A 17,293-nucleotide genomic window follows, 5' to 3' on the forward strand; every position below is an offset into this window, starting at 1 on the left:
CCTGCGTGCCCCACCTCCACGACCACTGTATTGTTGCCAGTCCATTATAAACTGTAATTTAAACCGTTGTATATTATAAATGACCCTCATGTTTAGTCTGAGACAGTGGAAGCTCAATCAATAAGACCTTCTGTGCCATTAATGAATGCAAGGAAAACAAGGTGACAAAATACCCATTGATACCAATGTATTTTGTGCAAAAAAGTCACCGCCAAAAAAACATACGCAAAAACACACACATACATACACAAACACACACACATATACACACACACACACACATATATACACACACACTTACATACACACACATACAAACACACACATACACACACACATATACACATACACACATACATACAAACACACACACACATATATACATACACACACACACACACATACACACACACACATACAAACACACATACATACATACACACACATACATACATACATACATACATACACACACACACATACAAACACACATAGACACATACATACACACATACATACACACACATACATACACACACATACATACACACACACATACAAACACACATAGACACATACATACACACACACACACATACACACACACACATACATACATACACACACACATACATACATACATACACACACACACATACATAAATACACACGCACACATACATACATACATATACACACACAGAGACACACACACACACATACAAGCACACACACAAATGCTCATATACAAATGCTCATATGCACATAAGCACACACAAATAGTAATACACTTACTCACAAATGCATGCACACACAGAAGGGATAAAAAAAACAGATGGGTCAGGGAGGTGGAGGGTTTCGGAAAAGGGAGATAAAATCCAGAAGGACTGGACTTGACCACGCCCACTTTGTGACCACGCCCCAATTGCCACACCCCATTTTTAAAATAGTTAAAATAGTGCCCACGATGGCCCAATAGACAGCACCCCCATAGACTGTGCCCCCCATACACAGTGCCCCATTTGCCCCCATAAACAGTACCCCCCCCCATAGACAGTGCCCCCAATTGACCCCATAGACCATGCCCTCAATTGCCCCACAGACAGTAGCCCCCATACACAGTGCCCCCATAGAAAGTACTCTCCATACACAATGCCCCCATAGAAAGTGCCCCCATACACAGTACCCCCATACACTGTGCCCCCATACACAGTAGCCCTCCTTACACAGTGCCCCCCCCATACAGTGCCCCCCCCATACACAGTTCCCCATACACAGTGCCCCCCATACACAGTAGCCCTCCTTACACAGTAGCCCTCCTTACACAGTAGCCCTCCATACACAGTTCCCCCCATACACAGTACCCTCCCATACACAGTAGCCCTCCTTACACAGTGCCCCCCCATACACAGTAGCCCTCCTTACACAGTGTCCCCCCATACAGTGCCACCCATACACAGTAGCCCTCCTTACACAGAGCCCCCCCATACACAGAGCCCCCCATACACAGTGTCCCCCATACACAGTACCCTCCCATACACAGTAGCCCTCCTTACACAGTGCCCCCCCATACACAGTAGCCCTCCTTACACAGTGTCCCCCCATACAGTGCCCCCCATACACAGTACCCCCCCATACACAGAGCCCCCCAATTGCCCCCATAGTGAGTACCTCCAATAGAAAATGCCCCCATACATAGACGCCCCCATAGACTTCTTGCGGCTCCTGCTCCTTATTCGGCTCCTCGTACGGCGGCGACAGGACCTTTTATAAGGTTGCGCCCGTGCGTACGTGTGACGTCACACGTACGCACGGGTGCAACCTTATAAAAGGACCTTTAGCCGCCGTACGAGGAGCCCAATAAGGAGCAAGGAGCCCTAGAAGAGACGGAGCCGGAGCGCTCCGCTGCAGCCAGCGCGTCCCGCTGGCCTGGATTGTTTAATGAATGTTCTGCATTTCCGTAATGCGGGACATTCATTGAACAATCCGGGACAGCGGGACGCGCTGTAAAAACCGGGACTGTCCCGCGAAAAGCGGGACAGTTGGGGGGTATGGGCTTTCAGCGGGACAGTCCCGATATTTATGGCACTTCCCGCTGTCCCGGATTCACTGTTAGATGGTCCGCTTCTCAGCATTGCCATTTAATTGATTGCTGTGCCTGCTCTGCTCCAGGAATAAAGCCCGCCCCCTTAACTCTTGAATCTCCCCTGCTACCTCAAGCTCACAGGTTTACTTTGATGGTTAATTGTCCTGGGAGGAGCATTTGTGACAGGCAATTGTCAACTATCTGCATTGGCTCCGCATCCCTCTCCTGCTCAGTGGGTCAGGGGCTGAGGGTGCCTCTGTCTTTTATCAGGCAGAAGAGGCTGCTGCCTTTATTTGTGTGCTGGGCAGTTTCACCTTTCCACCCCTAACATATATCTCTCACTCCTGGGAATCTCTGGCAGAGCACAGCATGCAGGGGAAGACAGAGGTATCGCACGTTCATAAAATATAGCAGACATTTAAAAGGGGCCCTTATAAGTCTGGGAACCTTAGGCCTTGTTAATATGGCAAGAAATTTTAGTGGTACATTAATATTGTTTTGCTTTCAACTGATTAAGAATGGAAGGAAATAACATAGATTTATGTACCACTGGAATTGGCCCTGTTTATAACTTTGGAAAATGCACAGAACTGTTGGCATGTCTAAAGTTGATATGCCCTTTATCAGTTTCATTTAGTAATTTTACTGGCATGTCTGGGGTTAATATGCCCTTTATCAATTTAATGTAGTCATACTGGCACCTTTGAAGTTAATATGTCCTTTATTCTTTTTATTTAGTGATTATACAGGCACATCTGGGGCATGTAAAGTGGGTGTGACATGTAGGGGGGGTTACACAGCAGGCGTGGCCAAAACATTTTTGCCGCACTAGCAGCGTCATATATTTTTGTGAAATGTTGGGAGGTATGGGTTAGTATCTATTGGCAGCACAACAGAGACACTTTCCGCACACCCTGGCGCTCCAAAATAATAAACGCCCGGTGCACCCTCCCAAAACCAAATTGGAAAAAAAGCAAATGGCACACAGGGCTATAAACTAGGGAACAAGCCCTTCAAAGTTTTATTGCGGAGGTGCAACGTTTCGGGGCAGAATAACCCCTTTATCAAGCATGAAACGTTGCACCTCCGCAATAAAACTTTGAAGGGCTTGTTCCCTAGTTTATAGCCCTGTGTGCCATTTGTTTTTTTTCCAAGTTAGTATCTATTGGCTGCATTGCAGAACTTAGTTCTAACTTTATAGACAAAATATCAGTATGGAACCATAACTGGACAAAACACAGCTAGTTAAAATTCATACTTTAATCAAAAAAATTATATTCTCGTTTTTAATACTTCTTCGGATTTTTTTCGTCTTCATCAGCCCAGTTAATGTAAGGAATTCAAAGTTTGCATTGCGAGCCTCCTGCCCCTCCCGGTTTGGCCTATCCTAAACTGAAAGGCTGAGGAAGGATGAGGGGAATAGGGAGGGTGAGGGTGAGGGCGGGCCCCGCTCAGTCACCCAGCAGTCTGATTCACCGTCAGTCTGTCACACCCACAGAGCTGCATTCCTCGGCTCCACACAAATATTTCCCTAGTCAGCTCTGGGTTAGCGCTCACATCACTTGTGGATCCTGCAGAGACTCTTCACTGCCCAGTTCAACTCCGTGCAATGAAGTCAGCATAGCTTTCCTGTCAGCGCGGAGGGCAACCGGGCAAATAGGATATATAGGAAGCACTTACATTAGTTGTGAGGTAAGTAAAGGAACAAGAAGGTTCTTTGCTCACAGAGGTATTTTCTACCTATATATATGAAGCCAGACTTAGGGAGTCATTGGGGTTCACTACCTGCTCAAATTTTCCCATGGCAAAAATATAATATTTATTTTCTTACTATTTTTCCTGCAGCTGGCTGAGGACAGCTAATGAGTGATTGCCATGGGTAACTGCCAGGGTGCAAGTTTGGCCAGTGTTAGTAATGAGCCCAGGGTCCTTGTAGGTTTGGGTGTAGTTCCCAAACATCTCTTACATTAGGAGATTATAGTAAGGCACACGGAATCCAACAGAAGGGGGTGGCATAGAATATAATACTCAAGTACCATTATCATAAATGTAGCCATATTAAAGGTGTTTAGCAAATGTGTCAGTTATAATTGGTGGTTAGCTGGCCCAGACTGGCAATCTGTATTCTGTATTCTGACAAATGCAAGAGGAGCTGCTGTAAGTTGCCATAGACAGTAACTATTAATTGGGCCTGGAGGGCTGTTTGGACCTCAGTTCACTTAGAATGCTAGGACCTATTTTCAATCTCAATCCCAATTTGGTGCTTAGTGATGTCATTTGTCATATGATTTACTGAAATGGGTGTATTCTGAAAAATAATGTACCCCCGTTGTACAAGATGAGGATATTAGACACCAGCGAGTTGAGAGTTAACTGCAGAGTTCCATGACCCTCTTTATTCCATAAGAAGATTTTTGAGGTCACCCCCATGTTTTATGACCTGTATAAAATCACAAGGCTGCAGAACTCTGAGTTGACTTATTATATTCTCATATTTTACAATAGATGTTTATATATTACAGCAGAAGAATTGTATTCTATGTATAAAGTTACTTAATGGGCTGGAAATTAACATACTAACAATAAAAATGCATAGGATTTTAAAGGCAAATAGGTTAAATATAATTTAGGTATCTTTGGTTTAGACCATGGAGACAAATTCTACCTCCATCTAGCTGTTGTTAGAGTATATCTCCTAGCTGCCCATAATCCTGGATGTATTGTGGACAAAATGTTCTCTTGTAATCTTTTCCTAGTAGTTTCAATTAAATGTATGCTAATAATTATAGTGTATAAAGATAAAGGAATTATGGGAATGCTTGATGATTTTTTGCTGGCTGAGACACAGGAAACTAAACTGGCAGAAATATACATCCACAAAGAAGTGCAGCAGTTATAGCATTTAGATCCATGTGTAATTTTTAGTACTAGATATGTTATTAAGAGTATAGAGAGATGGAGCCCAGACAATTGAATGAAAGACTGGGGCCCTAATTTGAGGGATAACATTTAAATCAAGAATGTCCAACTTGCCACCCACAAGCTTTTATCTACTCCCAGAACCCCCAACCACATACCTAATTGTTATACAGTATATCTGTACTTTGCAAGTTGTTTCCTCACAGTTGCCCCCTTTGGTACTGGGGCTCAGAGAAATTTCCCTCCCTGCACTACTCTAAAAAGCTTGAAATATTCGGAAACATTTCTAGTTTCATTTAGATTGTGTTTGTAACAAAAGGAGCAGATATTTAAATGTACAGCTCACTTAAATCCAGCATTCATGCTGCCATCATTTTGGGTTATCAGAAGAAGCAATGTGACAGCTTCAGTACTCGTTAACTCAGATATACACAATCATAATGCACTTCCACTTACTTTTTATGTATGTGTTTGTCTCTTGACAGAGATGTCCCTTTTGGGAAATGTTAAACTAGTTATTTGTATTGTGCAGGTGAAAATGGTGTTTCATGAAGCAGGCAGACTTGTTTTTTGTTACATTGTGTTTGCTCTCACCTTTGCAGTGCCATTTTGTTTCTGTGGTGTAAACAAAGCCTATTGTATTCAGAAGCCCTGTCAAACAAAATTACCTGTGCTTTTAAAAAATCAATGCTTCTAGGACATTTGTTTCTCTCTTTGTACTGGTCCTTAATCCCCCAACTGGACCATATCTGTAATGTGTTACTATGAAGGGCGGGTCCCAAAATCCATGACATTTAGGTACTGTAGGTTGATTACCTCTAGGCCAGGCCAGGCATGTCCAACCTGTGAGCCTCAAATAGTTGTTGTAATCCTGTTGAAGAGGCAATGATGCAGTTTAATATTGTTTGGGAAAGTGTGGCCTAAAGCCAAGTAATTAGATAGCCTTCTACATCCCACTGGCACAGAATTCAAATTGTTCAGGTCACTCTAACCTTTGCCTTGGTGATCTGTAAATGGGGGGATTCTGGGAGCTCCAAAAGAGCTGGGGAGCCAGAGGTTTTTCAAAACCTGATATACAGCATGGGGCAAATATCTTCTTGTTTGGCAACCTCTTTTGCTGTCTGATGTCACAGATAAGTAGTTTCTGCATTGCTGGTCTCACATTTCTGCCTTATCTCACAATAAGGCACAGGACCACACAGAGCAGATTGTCTACTTTCCTCCACTTGAGTTTTCAAATCTCCCTTGTCATGGGCGACTAATCTCCCCGAAATGCCATCCCGCCAGCTAGTAAATTGCCGGTGGGATGGCATACACAGCACCGTGATTTGCTGAAGTCGCGGAAGTTGCCTTGAGAGGGAACTTCCACGACTTGGGCAAATCGCAGCGCGGTGTATGCACATTGCAATGCACATCGTCTTCCTGTGTGGAGCTACACTGAGTGGATATCTGCATGGAAATGTATGGTTTTGCATTTTTTATACAAATATCAACCCAATGTAGTTTTACGTAGTATGACACCGTGCCTGCCAATAGAGCAACTGGAAGGAGTGTATGACAGCATACAAAATGCATGTGGAGGAAAGCGGACAGTCGGCCCCTGGCCTTAAAAGAAACCGACTGAATTAACAGTGCTGTATTAGAGAGTAAATTTTTTTATTAAAAACATTAGTTTGAAACATGTAATTGTAAAACAATAAGACTCAAGTCCAGTACAATGTAGGATAACACCTGTACAAGTATAATGCTTCTGTTTTGTTTGTGTGGGATTTCCTTTGGGCTCCTCATTTCCCATTATATTATAGCTGGCAGGATGCCATTTCCTGAGAGGACATAAAGTGCATATGAAATAGCATACCACTTTTGGACTGAATTGAAATACAGTAGGAAAAGACAGTTTTGTTTCTTTATGGTGCATAAGCAGTCAAGAGAATGTTCAATCAAATACCACTATGTTCATCTTTGGGGATATTTAATAAAAGGTGCAACAGTTGTGCCACATCTAGTAACCTGTAGCAACCAATGTGTAATTTGTAATTTCTGGTAACTGTTTTATTAGAAAAAACATCAGATTGATTGTTATAGGTAACTAGACCTGGTGCAAATTTTGCAGCTTGTTTGACATTACCTCTCATGCCTGTAGTAGTGGGGATTGTAGAGTTTGGGTAGGGATCTCTTACCCAAGGCCGTCCAGCTACTTTGACTTCTAGCAAAACTAATGAAAGCCAAACACTGTCATGAGGATGCATGATATCCTATGCCAAAAATTGTTAGAAGGCACCAGATTAACATGGCAAAAGACAACATGGCAAAAAGTAACACTAAAATAAATGGATGCCACAGAATGTGGCTAACTATGGGCCCTGTCCTGGCAACAGAATTTGTGGCTCTTATTAAAAAGGTGATACAGGTATGGCATACATTATCTGGAAACCTGTTATCCAGAAAGCTCTGAATTATGGGAAGGCCATCTCCCATAGAGTAAATTTTTATCAAATAATTTTGATGTATTTCCTTTTTCAATGTAATAAGAAAATGTTCCTTTGTACTCGTTCCCAACTAAGATATAGTTAATCCTTATTGGAGGTAAAACAATCATATTGGGTTTATTTAATGTTTACATTATTTTGTAGTAGACTTACGGTAAGAAGTTCCAAATTACAGAAAGACCCCTTATCCAGAAAACTCCAGGTACTGTGCATTCTGGATAACAGATCCTATACCTGTATATTCAGTAAAAGAGCTACTGATTGCACACAAATGAATGTTACTATGTGCAGATTGAAAAAAAACCTGACCACAACAAAGCAAATCAGCAACTTTGACCTATTACTGGTTAACTTGAACTTGTTGTTCCAAAGTTCAGGCATTTAAATTCAAAGGGTACAGACAAATTTAGTAAATTGTAATATGGCCCGATTCCTACTTCACCATTTCTTTTAAAGACAACAAAGGCGTCTTGCATACTACGAAACATAAACTGATACTTCACCTTCACAGAATCTATTGTTTTCACATAGTACAACATAATAATGTATTTAGTTCACTCATCTTTGACTTAGAAACAGGAGACAGGGAAACAAACTAATTTGTATAATACACGGTTTACAAAAAATGGTAAGAAAGTCATTATTTGCAAACAATACATTTTGTGAAGGTAAACTCCCTTTGATCTTTGAATAATATGCATTGAATTAGATTATAGCAGATGTGCCATTTTGGGCAGCACGTAACAGAATCAATCAACTTGGCATGACTAGCTATCAGACTTAAATATTTGTGTAGCAGTTTTTATTAGCATGCTTAAAGCCTGAGTTATATTTTTAAAAGAACAATTAAATATATTACAGAGTAAAAGGAAATGTCAACCCCAAAAATATGTTTTTGACTAATAAAAGAAAACATAATTCTAAGCAACTTTCCAATGTGAATTTATTGAATATTGTTTGCTTTAAAAGTTACTTGTAAATGTAATTGCTATTCAAACCAGTATTTGCTGAACTCCTGGTTGTTACTTAACTGTTGTTGCAAGTGCCAGGCTCCTCCAGCAAGTCAGGTCTTTCAGGCTGCTGCCTTGTGTTAGATTGTTTAAAATGCCAGAGCCCCCAGGGCGAGGAATAGAAAAGAAATGGCAAACACTACTTGTAATTTGTAATGAATGTATATTGCTTAGAATTAGGTTTTCTTTTATTGGGCAAAAATTATATTTTAGGTTGACTTCAGTCTGTGCAGATAAAATTAGTGTATTTCACATATTAAATTTGCCCAGATTATTTTGCATAGGGTTACAAGCAGCGAAATGTTTGCAATTTTAAAACAGTGAGGCTTATTATTAACAAATATGCTAATTGCACAAGTGCAATTCCCAGAAGAAACCAATCAGGACTTTGTTTTCTAACTTGTAGTACACTGCTTAAAACTGTTTTAAAATTGCTGATTAATTAGTATTGGCAATGCACTTGTGCAATTTAGCACCAGTGTTCATAATTAGCCCCAGTAACCATAATAGGGATTAAAATTACAGGTACAGAATTAAGATTTAACAGTCTTGCTCTGGTGGGTACAATGCCATTCTGAAATACTACCTGAAATGAGAAATGACGCATTACTTAGCAATAAAAAAAAAATGCGCTGTCATTAAAAATGTTTAAATAATTCATCTACAAACACCAGCTAAATAAAAACAGTGGACTGCACATGGGAGATAACAATGAATGACCACAAAATGACACTTTCCTGTATGTTTATTGGTCTGTCAGCATAGATTGGCTCTTTTTAAAGTCACTTTCTATACAGTTGCCTTCACTTTTGTTACAAATGGACCTGGCCGATAGCTGCGCTTTTTAAAATTTTCTCAAACCTATTAAAATTGGGGAGGTTGGTATTTTTAAAATTCAAAATTTGTATTCCATTTTTATGTTTTAAAAGTAATATTGCAGATACCTTGTAACCATAATTGTAATTTGATGTTTCAGATGACAGGGGAAGCATGGGTGTTGCACAGAGTAATAAGGATTTGGTCAAAAAAATGTATCTGCATCATAGGTGTCTTGCAGCTCTCCTGGGTTGGCTGACAGCTATTGTAAATGTGAGATCCCTAGGTGCATATTTATAAAAGGGTGAAAAAAAAGTTCACCAAAGGGAAATTTTACATCTTTTTTATTTGTTTGTATACGGTTTTTAGGGTGGCACATACCTGGGACTTCTTTTGTAGATTGCTAATAGAATGCAGATATGCCACGCTCTGAACAATTTCATTTATCCACATTGTAAAGTAATTAATGCCAATTCTCCACCTTTTGCAGCTATTGCTCTTCTATAGAAAACGTGGTGCATCAAAAGGCTAGACCTGAGGTGACCTCCGAGTGGTGACCCACAATACTTGGGACCTGGGGTTTTCCTGATGAGGGATCTCTTCATAATTTGAAGAACCATACTATAAAGTCTGCTTAAAAGCATTTAAACATTGAATAAACCCAATAGGAGTACTTTGCCACCAATATGGATTCATTCAGCTTAGTTACCATCCAGTTTAACATATTGTTTCATTACTAGAAAGGAAAAGGAAATCCTTTTTAGAATTAGATTTACTCACTTAAAAATTGACTCTATGGGAAATGGCATTCCTGTTATTCGTAGCATTCTGGATAACAGGTTTTCAGATAAGGGATACCTGTACATTTTTTTTTTCAATTTTGTTTTTATAGTTTTTATAAAAGTTATTAAGATAAAGTTCAAACATTGGTTACACAATAAAAGTAATTCGAAACATGAACTATTGTGACCATATAGATGGTAAAAAATGTTTCCAAAAGTACTCCAAATCAGTGTAAAAGTAATAAATGTATAGTGGTGGGATGGTATTTCCATAAGTTTCTATGTATGTCCCCAGATCACAGCATTCATTCTAGATAATTTGTTAAAGGAGACATATTAGATAAATGGGGTAAACCCTAATTTTGTAGGCAATTATGAATAATATACGGTGCTGGTTTCCCTTTGGGCTAAACATTAATCCTATCTGTAACAATGGCCCCTTTATTGCAGCTGCAATGGGAAAAATATTTACACCAGCGCACCCTTACCTCCTCCAGAGAATTACTACTTGGTGCAGAGCCTAGAGAGTCGGCACTCTCCACACAATCCGGTCAAAATATTTCAGCCAGCACAACAAGTAAAGTGCAAGCAGGGCTTAGCCCCTGCGTGTTTATTCAAAATGCAACATTTCGGGGGCGTACCCCTTCGTCAGGCCCTTTATTGGAGCTCCCTATAGATCCTATCGCTTCTCTGTTGGTGTGTGAAATGAAGAGTGGGCGTGTCCTAACGGTCCCTGCCAGAAGCACAGTAGGAGGGGGAGAGCCAATCACAGCCCTGCAGTCACACAAGCACAGACAGGCTTCAGTTCCCTATCAGGTCAACCTAGCTACTGATTGGTTCCTATCCTACAGTGCAGTGTACGGAGGGCTGCCGGCTCCCCAGCTCATCCAGAGAATTCAGCCAGCAGGAAGTGGAACAGATGAGCGGGACTAGTGGGATTTTTGTGGAATTTCTCAATAAATCAGTCTGGAACACAACTTTTTAAGCACAATCCTTCTATATCTATAGGAGTATAATTCTCTGGTACATGCTTAATTTTATAGGATGTCTCCTTTAAAAATCTGTCAGTATGCCATACCTGTACATTTAAAAATATAAGGTATTAGGCTGTCAAATGGCTGGGATATGCAGCATTTGAATTCTGGCAAAGTTTGCAGCTGCTGATGATTCACAATTAGGATGATAAAGACCCACACTATTACACAGGATGTTAAACCTCTCATTAGTCACTGTGCTAAAGGGTTATTTGTTCTTGTTGCTCAGTTTCTAAGTAATCAGGGTGACTTACAAACTGTGGTAATTATACTACATCCTTACCAATCATTTCTACTTGTTGTAATGTATCCTTGATTGAGTTCACAAATACTAATGAAATCGAAAGGAAGATTAGACTTTGGGGCACATTTACTAACCCACGAATCCGAATTGGAAAAATTCCGTTTGGAAAACGAACATTTTGTGACTTTTTCGTATTTTTTGCGATTTTTTCGGCGCCTTTACAACTTTTCGGAAATTTTTGCGACTTTTTCGTTACCAATACGATTTGCGCGAAAAAACGCGAGTTTTTCGTAGCCATTACGATGCGCTCGTATCTTGTCGCGACTTTTTCGTATTGAGCGCTCGTAAGCGGCGGGCGAAACTTTCAGACTTAGCATGATTTTGGAAGCCTCCCATAGGACTCAATGGCACCCTGCAGCTTCAACCTGGCCCAAGAAAAGTCACCATACTGAAGCTTGAATGAATCCGAATCTTTCGTACTTGGCGCGAAGGCTACGAAAAAGTCGCGACTTTTCGCGCAAGTAGTAACGCTACGAAAAAATCGCCAGATTTTGCGCAACATTCGGAATGGCAACAAAAAAATCGCGTCAATTTTCCGAAAAATCGCCAAATACCGATCATTACGAAAAAAAACGCAATCGGACGCATTCGGCCCGTTCGTGAGTAAGTAAATGTGCCCCTTTGTCTCCTATATATGCTTATCAGTGGATAGCAGCTATATGTAGTCTAAAGGTGGCCATACACGCACCGATATTATCGTACGAAACCTCGTTTCGTACGATAATCGGTGCGTGTATGGTATGTCGGCGAGTCGACCGATATCGCAGGAACCTGCTGATATCGGACGACTTGCCGATCGGACCAGTTGGAAAATTTTGATCGGGCGCCATAGAAGGCGCCTGACCAAAATTCTCCCTTCAGATCTGAATCGGCAGAAGGAGGTAGAAATCCTATTGTTACCGATTCAGCCCTGAATGGTGTGTGGCAGATCTTACGATGTTTCGTGCGACCGATGGTCGTACGAAACATCGTCAGATCGCCACGTGTATGGCCACCTTTAGAACTACTGCTGCATTGGTTTATTGGGAGTACAGTCACACCCCTGTTTAGTGTCTTCAGCAGTCAAAGAATGTAAAGAATCGCTTTATTTTTAATGTTACTTTTGCTTCTTTTATGCAAACGGTAAGCCATCTGTTAAGTTTCTATTATGAGAAACTACCATATCCCTGTGTTTATTGTAAAGATCACTTTTTTAAAGGTATATGGCACATTTTCTTTAGTCCTTTAGTAAGACTGGGGAGAGAATAATACAACAGGAATAGGTACTTTGTGCATGGTAGAGCACATGGCGGAGCACATAGATGTGACCTGATTTGTGAGAAAATAAATAAAAAAAGCAGCAATGCAATGCTTAATCTGAACAAGAGGTAAAACATGGCAGGTTTGAGTTATCAGTTGAAATACTGGCCAATAAGCTGGCCAAAACTAAGACAAGGTTAGAATGAATCTAAAATGTATGAATCCAAATCAGATGTTTCTAAACTAGGGGCTTTTATCTAATTTATTATGGCCTTAATGGGGCTATAGTTAATATGCTATTGCTAGTTAGATCTGATGCATTACTACATAGCACAATAAAAAATGAGGAAGAACTACATGGAAATGAGGAATTTTACACTAAGAAAGTATGAACCTAATCCTACAGAGTAAAGCTGGCCATACACGCCCCAATGATATCTGGTGCTTGCATGGTGGCTCGACAAGGCGACCGATATCGCACAAGGCTGCTGATATCAGTCGACTCGTCGATCGGGGGGTTAAAAGATTTTGCCCAAACAAAATCTAAGTACAGGGCTGAATCGGCATAATTCCAATTGTTTCCACCTCAATATCTGACGATTCAGCCCTGAACGTCTGTGGAGTGTGGGAAAGATCTTTCGTGTGACAATGCGAAAATCGGTAAGTGTATGGCCACCTTAAAGGAAAGGTAACACTAAAGTAAAAAATCTATTCTACCCTGCTCCAATAATTGCCCTATCCTTCCCAGCGTTTATTATTGTGAATGCTTTATTAGAAAATACCTTGTAAAACGTTGCATCCGGTCATTTCAAATACGGCGATCCAGGAGATGCAGAATCCACTATGCGACGATCGACATCTCCTCCTAGCCCAACTCCAAAACCAGAAGTCAGTTGTTTGCCTGTACAGAAGGAAGGCTAGGAGGAGATGTCAATCACCGCATAGTGGATTCTGCATCTTCTGGATCGCCGTATTTGAAATGACAGGATGCAACGTTTTACGAGGTATTTTAGTGTTACTTTTCCTTTAAGAGACCACCCGTCACACAATGTATACACATGTATAAGCTCACTACTGCTCCATCAGATACGCCTTTTATTGACTGAGGTGCTATTATCACACCTAGGTGTTCAAGTTTGCGCTAGTGCAGTAACCCACTACAATCAGTTTGAACATTCCACATAATTTCCAGTGACTTTTGCAGAAATTCCCAAAACACCCCATGCACTGATCTCACACACTATACCTTATGTTTTTTTTCTTTTATAATCAGAGCTATGTGCTGTCATACGTCTGATGTCTTTTTAAAAAAGATTTGCTTTCCTTTCTTACATTGTACATTCAGGGCCCTTTCTTTGCACTGTGGGTTTTCCACATAAGGGATCTTTCCGTAATTTGGATCTCCATACCTTAAGTCTGCTAAAAAGTCTGATAAAAATCATTTAAATATTAATAAACCCAATAGGATTGTTTTGCCAATAAGGAATTATTATATCTTAGTACAAGCTACTGTTTTATTATTACAAAGGGTTTACTACAGAAACTAGCTGGAAGGAATTAATTTGAAATTTTTTTTTTCCAAAAAAATGTATAAATTAATAGGGAAATGCACATACAACATTGCATTAATCCGCTCAGACATCCATGTAGGTGCACACAGTGGCAGTGGGATAAGGTGGATCTGTCAGCTTGGTGCTGGACACATTCAGAGGCTGTGCTGGGATCCTTGTGTGGTGCGTTATTTTTATTGTAACCTTGTCTGAAGCCATGGATATCCATTTGTATTTTTTACATTTGAAATAGTTGGCTTCTTGAACGCAATGTGAAATATATATCTATTCTTCAAGGAAACAACAGAAGGGACATTCATGTCTTGACTACACTTGGCAAACAGTGCTCTTATCCCCTATTGCATTTACAGCCATAAAAGTGAAAGTTATTCGTGAGCCTGCTGGGCTGAGCATACCAGAACTAGTGTTGACTATGAGACAGTGCTCCTTTGTCTGAATAATTATAGGGCAACAGTTATATGTCACTTTTCACTGAAGGGTTCATTTATGTGCACAAGTGCAGTAAGCACTGCCATGCAAATGGAATGTTTTTCCCCCACAGTGCAACATTTTCCCCAGAATTCTGGTTTCATTGGGTGATTTTCTTAACACGATTGAGTCCGATTTGCACATGGACACCGAATATTTATAATATAAAGTATAGCTGACGTCATATCCAGTGTTTGTTGGCGTAATTTCCAGTATTTCATATGCTAATGATTTGTGTGCCGATTGATGTGTTACCGAGGAAATCTATATATATATGTATGTAAAAGGCCCACAATGAGTGGGTTCTACAGAGATGTCAACCTCCTGGGACCCAGGATTTTTGTCCATTCTCTGGCAGAGCCTTTTTACACAACCATGCCCTTGTTCTACCTCCACAGGGAGGATAATTATTAGAGACTACCAAAGATTGCTGAAGGGGTTGACAGGTCTGGTTTCTAGACGCAAGAAATATTAAGCTTCAAGTGTGACTTCCAATAACTAACAAGAGAAACCTGCTGCATTGTATTGCTTGTCTGCCTTTCTTATGTCTTCTCACTTCACACAGTGAGAACCCTTTCAGCTAATGTCCTTACCTGCAATAATGCAAACTGCCGGTGGGAATGCAAAGGAAACTTCAAGTGAAGGAAACTTTGAGCAACTTAGCGATGAGTATGCCTTCCCACCGGCGGTTCACATTATTGCCGGTGAGAAGGCATTTCAGGAGATTGTTGACCGCAGTCAACATTAGCCTTAGCAGTTGTTACATCTTATTTCCAGGTTCCCAAGCAATTCCCACCTGACAGCCCTATGTTTTGTCATATCATGTTTCTATCTGAATTGAATGGGAATCAACAGTTGGCAGAGATTGGCACTTTGCCAATGAAGTGATTGTGAGGCTAGAATATATTGTTATCAGTCTTTTTACTTCACCCGTCTGATAAGTCCCTTTCACATTTATCCTTTCTGGTTGCTACAGACACAAGCATTTAAAAATCCAAACTGGGGTGCTGCAAATACATAAACATTAAAAATCCATAAGAATGAAGAACTTTTCAATTTAAATCAATGGATAGTATAAGTGATTTGGAAGCGAACTTCCCCTTTAAATGATTTTAAAGTACGCCTACACCATCTTACATCAAATTGTGAAGTAACAAAAAAAAAGCAAAGTTGGAGTAACAATGGGTAAATTCGGTGTGGACAAATTTGGGCTTAAATGAACATTTTATTTCTGCCAGACAATAATTAAATGATAAATTCACAGTTGTCTAAAGGTTAATTCCTATTGTTTTTTTCTCCTGCATTTCCTTTGAGTTGTTTGGGAGAGGGAAGTGGCTGAAACAGCAAGTTAACAAAACCACTTTATTCACAAAATGGAGTAAGGCTTTTGTGAATTAAATTGACTTTAGAAGTCAAAAATATCTTAACTGGCAGCAGTCATTTACTTCTCATGAAAGCTTACAGTCAATTCTGCAGTGCAACAACTTCTGATCACAGGCAAAGTTCCCCTTTAAGAGCAAGAGCTCTGATTTGTTTGGACAGCTGTCTTTGTGTAGATTTATAAGAACAGTTTTGCCTAGTTCTAGCAGCATCACTTCTTTCCTACATGTGCAGACAAAATCAGTACCTTAACAGCTTAATAGGTAGGTGAGTTGCATTTCTGATGAAATTTGAGGTTATAGACACATATTGTGCAACTTGTTGTCTTTCAGCAGGTGTGCCCCTTCCAACATCAAGAGAGCCATACATTGTATGGAGAAATCTCTGCACCCCGGCATTAGGTGTGTTACCTTACTGAGAACATTGCAGTAAATGCACTTGGTTTAGCACTGAAGAGATTTCAACACACCATTTATAGCTCCTTTTTATAAAGGCGTGCCTTTTTCTAGGTTAACTCTATTAACTCACTGGATCTAAAGCCAGGCAGCTGCACATTTTCTATAAAACTCCTAGCAATATGACTTGCTCAGTATTCAGAGCAGCTGATGTTCTTTTAAAAACGCCTTAGGGAGCAAATTAGGAAAGAATACAACTACTTTTGTATAAACAAGCAGCTCCATAGATTTCCTGGCATTACGATTGGCTTACTGTGGTTTTCAAGCCAAGAACTGGTTTCTAAGTGCTGTTGTGGGATGTAGTAGTGTTTCTTTAATGTTAAATTTGTCATACCTGAACACATCATGGCTTCCTCCCAACAACAAACATTGCTCTGTAATTTCTCATAATCTGCCATACATACTGCTTGATTATTCCTTTGGTTCTTTAAATCCATAATTTTCTCACAAAAAAGGAACTATGGAAAACCTGATCTGGATAACACAGTCCCTAGGACTTATGATTGGACTATGTTATTTGGTTAACAATGTTGGAAAATACAGGTTTTCAGGAATGTCATATCAAACATTTCTACGTAAAAAAATAACTAGTATAAAATTACTCTTTTCATCCCTATTTTGTCTTTACAGTCAATATATGCAAGTGGGGAAGGTTATTGGGAATGCTGTTTTGACAGGGATATTGGAAATCTTTGGTTTCTTGTGTTCTCCATAAAAGTGGTAAAAGTGCAAGTAAAGAT

The 17,293-nt window shown here is 40.1% G+C and overlaps 1 protein-coding gene across 8 annotated transcripts in view; it reads left to right on the forward strand.

Moving 5' to 3' along the window:
* The first annotated feature begins 3,592 nt into the window (after positions 1-3,592).
* Positions 3,593-17,293, forward strand: part of inf2 (inverted formin, FH2 and WH2 domain containing) — a 44,786-nt gene continuing 31,085 nt past the window's right edge. For 3 of the 8 annotated variants that reach the window (XM_012968633.3, XM_031890566.1, XM_031890567.1), the window contains exon 1: positions 3,600-3,778. The gene's annotated coding sequence lies outside the window, so the exon portion shown is untranslated. Of the gene's footprint in view, positions 3,779-16,298; positions 16,366-17,293 lie in introns of those variants that run through there. The other 5 variants (XM_031890568.1, NM_001079123.1, XM_012968631.3 and 2 more) reach the window with 5 other exon arrangements.

This window comes from Xenopus tropicalis, chromosome 8, assembly GCF_000004195.4.
Source record: "Xenopus tropicalis strain Nigerian chromosome 8, UCB_Xtro_10.0, whole genome shotgun sequence".
NCBI lineage: Eukaryota > Metazoa > Chordata > Amphibia > Anura > Pipidae > Xenopus > Xenopus tropicalis.